The sequence below is a fragment of the Heptranchias perlo genome, chromosome 22, assembly GCF_035084215.1.
Source record: "Heptranchias perlo isolate sHepPer1 chromosome 22, sHepPer1.hap1, whole genome shotgun sequence".
Classification (NCBI taxonomy): Eukaryota; Metazoa; Chordata; class Chondrichthyes; order Hexanchiformes; family Hexanchidae; genus Heptranchias; species Heptranchias perlo.
This window is the reverse complement of record NC_090346.1, coordinates 21,421,943-21,426,374: the sequence shown is the minus strand read 5'-3', so window position 1 is coordinate 21,426,374 and position 4,432 is coordinate 21,421,943. Positions and strand designations below refer to the sequence as shown.

At 49.0% G+C, this 4,432-nt stretch overlaps 1 non-coding gene across 1 annotated transcript; it reads left to right on the top strand.

Moving 5' to 3' along the window:
* Positions 1–1,284: 1,284 nt before the first annotated feature.
* Positions 1,285–1,359, top strand: trnak-cuu (transfer RNA lysine (anticodon CUU)). Its single transcript has one exon. It is a non-coding gene; the product is annotated as a tRNA-Lys (tRNA).
* The last annotated feature ends 3,073 nt before the right edge of the window (positions 1,360–4,432 follow it).

Sequence of the window (4,432 nt, the reverse complement as noted above, 5' to 3'; positions counted from 1 at the left end):
CCATTAACGGAATAGGTCCTGGCCCGATTCGATCTACCAAAATGCATCACCTCACATTTATCTAAATTAAACTCCATCTGCCATTCATCGGCCCACTGGCCCAATTTATCAAGATCCCGTTGCAATCCTAGATAACCTTCTCATTGTCCACAATGCCACCAATCTTGGTGTCATCTGCAAACTTACTAACCATGCCTCTTAAATTCTCATCCAAATCATTAATATAAATAACAAATAACAGCGGACCCAGCACCGATCCCTGAGGCACACCGCTGGTCACAGGCCTCCAGTTTGAAAAACAACCCTCTACAACCACCCTCTGTCTTCTGTCGTCAAGCCAATTTTGTATCCAATTGGCTACCTCACCTTGGATCCCGTGAGATTTAACCTTATGTAACAACCTACCATGCGGTACCTTGTCAAAGGCTTTGCTAAAGTCCATGTAGACCACGTCTACTGCACAGCCCTCATCTATCTTCTTGGTTACCCCTTCAAAAAACTCAATCAAATTCGTGAGACATGATTTTCCTCTCACAAAACCATGCTGACTGTTCCTAATCAGTCCCTGCCTCTCCAAATGCCTGTAGATCCTGTCTCTCAGAATACCCTCTAACAACTTACCCACTACAGATGTCAGGCTCACCGGTCTGTAGTTCCTAGGCTTTTCCCTGCCGCCCTTCTTAAACAAAGGCACAACATTTGCTACCCTCCAATCTTCAGGCACCTCACCTGTAGCTGTCGATGATTCAAAAATCTTTGCTAGGGGACCCGCAATTTCCTCCCTAACCTCCCATAACGTCCTGGGATATATTTCATCAGTTCCCGGAGATTTATCTACCTTGATGCGCGTTAAGACGTCCAGCACCTCCCTCTCTGTAATATGTACACTCCTCAAGACATCACTATTTATTTCCCCAAGTTCCCTAACATCCATGCCTTTCTCAACCGTAAATACCGATGTGAAATATTCATTTAGGATCTCACCCATCTCTTGTGGTTCCGCACATAGATGACCTTGTTGATCCTTAAGAGGCCCTACTCTCTCCCTAGTTACTCTTTTGCCCTTTATGTATTTGTAGAAGCTCTTTGGATTCACCTTTGCCTTATCTGCCAAAGCAATCTCATGTCCCCTCTTTGCCCTCCTGATTTCTCTCTTAACTCTACTCCGGCAATCTCTATACTCTTCAAGGGATCCACTTGATCCCAGCTGTCTATGCATGTCATATGCCTCCTTCTTTTTGACTAGGGCCTCAATCTCCCGAGTCATCCAAGGTTCCCTACTTCTACCGGCTAGCTCAGTCGGTAGAGCATGAGACTCTTAATTTCAGGGTCGTGGGTTCGAGCCCCACGTTGGGCGATTTGTGTTCTACTTTTTTTATCTAGAAGTAAAGGGAATTAGGGGTTATGGGGAGCGGGCAGGAAATTGGACATGAAGCTGAGTTCGGATCGGTCAATGCCCTGTGGGTGGCGGAGAGGGCCCAGGGGCTATGTGGCCGGGTCCTGCTCCGACTTCTTGTGTTCTTTAGATTTGTGGTTGGGATCAGATCAGCCATGATCTTATTGAATGGCGGAGCAGGCTCGAGGGGCCGATTGGCCTACTCCTGCTCCAATTTCTTATGTTCTTATGTTCTTATGTTACCAGCCTTGCATATAGCACCTTTAATGTTGGAAAATGTCCCAAGGAGCTTCACAGGAGCATCATCAGGCATAAATTGTCACCGAGTCAAAGGAGGAGATATTAGGACAGGTGACTGAAAACTTGGTCAAAGAGGTAGGTTTTAAGGAGGGTCTTAAGGAAGCAGAGAGAGGTGGAGAGGCGAAGAGGTTTAGGGAGGGAGTCCCAGAGTTTAGGGCCTAGGTGGCTGAAGGCATGGCTGCCATTGGTGGGGTGAAAGGAGCGGGGGATGCTTAAGAGGACCGAAAACATACTCTTTGGAACCCCGAGTGAGAAGAAAACTAGCCCTGCCCCCATCCTCTCCATTGAGAAGGAAAATGAACACCACTCCAGTGCAATTTCTCCACGCACCGTACCAACTGTGCAAAAACTGGACCCTGGCCCTCACTGAAAAGCGCCAACAATTCTTTCCCTACCCCAATTGCACCCTCTCCTCGATCCCCTGTCTGCTTCCCTTCCCTTTTTCCAGTCTTCCTCCCTATCCACTCCCTTGCACTCCCTGTCTCCCTCTCCCCAACCCACTAAAGAAAAGAAACCCAGGCTCATTGCAACCCAACCTCCCACTAACAGGAAAATCAGCACTGGCTTGGTGCCGCCCACCCCTTCCTCATCCCGTTGCCCCCATTCCTCCTCCACACCCCTCTCCCCATTCATCTCTCATCTGCCTTCTCCCCCACCCCCTACTTACAATGCAGTCGCCTTTACATTGGGGAGGCCAAACACAAATTGCTGAACACCTCCGCTCTGTCCACAAGCGTGACCCTGTACTGCTGGTCGCTTGCCATTTTAATTCCCCGTCCCACTCCCACTCTGACCTCTCTGTCCTTGGCCTCTTACACTGTTCGAATGAAGCTCAACGGAAGCCCGAGGAACATCACCTCATCTTTCGTTTAGGCACTTTACAACCTTCTGGACTCAACATTGATTTCAATAACTTCAGATCATAACCACTGCTCCCATTATTTTGGACAGCAAGTTCTGGTAATGGTTCTGCTGTTGCCATTCACAGCTACTCTAGAGCGATCTTTTGTTTCTTAACCTGTCTCATTACCACCTTCCTTGCTTTGCACCATCATCCCTTTTGTCATTTAATCACTCCTGCCCTCCTCCCTATCACAGACCTTCCCTTTTGTTCTTTCCTCTCCTCCCCTCCCTCCCCACTTTCCCAGGCTCTCTACTTGCTTAAAAACTTTAACTCTTTAACATCTTCCAGTTCTGATGATAGGTCTTCGACCTGAAAAGTTAACTCTGTTTCTTTCTCCACAGATGCTGCCTCACTTGCTGAGCTTTTCCAGCATTTTCTGTTTAATATCTATCCTAATCTTGCTATGTAACCATGCCTATGGAACTTGAGTTTCCCTGTGTCCACTTGTGTCCCCGTTTTGGCTGCCTCTCCGGACCCGAGCCCACTGCTTCTATTTCCCCTTTTTTCTTCCTTTCTCTTTACCCCTCCAAGGGCCCTCTCTCCTGTTGTCATGCCTCCTTTCAATTTTCCCCCCTCGAGTACTCTGCCCCCCAAATCCCTACCCCAACCCTTCAGCACTCCTTGACCTTCCTACTCTCCTGCCACTGTCCCAGGCTTGACTCCCACTAAGATAAGCCTACAGTTTCCCTCTGTGCCTCTCTTGGCATCCTCGGAAGAGCCCAAGGAAGCACTCATCGCTGCCTCCTTACGAGCAGCAACTCCAACTGCTCCATCCTATTCTCTCACCGACTTTCCACCCAGCGCGCCTGATGGGGGCAAATCATGCCAATCCTTCCCGTCCTACACATCCCTTCCAGCGCTGACCCTGTGGACTCTGCCTGCAGAACAGCTATCACTGCCCCTCTCTGCATCTCCCTCCAGAATGTCCGTTCACTTGTGAACAAGGCCATTGCCATCCATGAGCTTATTTTGGATGATTGCATCGACATCATGGCCTTGACGGAAACCTGGCTGATGGGTGATGACACCTTCCCCCTTAATGAAGCCTCTCCACTTGGCTATATCTTCCACCACTTGCCCCACCCAGACCGCTGCGGTGGCGGTTTGGCCCTTATCACCAAATCACACTTTTGTCTGTCCCCCTACTCCTCTCACACCTTCTCATTTGAACATCTCATTTTGTTCCACTCCTTTCACCTCCTTTAAAATCCTCATTCTCTACCATCTACCCAATATCATGCCAAGCTTCTCACCAAAATATCTTAACTGCTTTCCTCCCTTGGCCTCTGCACCAAGCGACTTCTCATCCATCTCAACTCATCATGCTCTTTTTCCTCTGAGTTCACTGCCCTCCTAACCTACCTTAATCTCTCCCTCCATATAAACTCCCCTACCCATATTCACGGCCACCCCCTCGATCTTGCCATCTCACGAGGCCTCGCTACTCCCATCATGTCAATTGCGGATAAGGCCATCTCTGATCACCTCCTTGTATCCCTCTCCACGCATATCCCCCATCCCCCTCCTAATCCCACTTCCTTCTGTGTTCATCCCTGGAAAAAACTCTCCCCCAAGCCACTTACAATGGCACTTTCAAATTCCCTACTGTCTAGCCTTTGACCCTTCATTCACCATGACTTTTCTGCAGCTACACTGTCATCGCCCCACTCCTCAAAAAACCCACCCTTGATCCATCTGTCCTTGTAAACTACCGCCCCATCACCAACCTCCCTTTCCTCTCCAAAGTCCTTGAACGTGTTGTCACTTCCCAAATCCGTGCCCATCTTTCCTGCATGTGTGAACCCCTCCAATCAGGTTTCCATCCCTGCCAC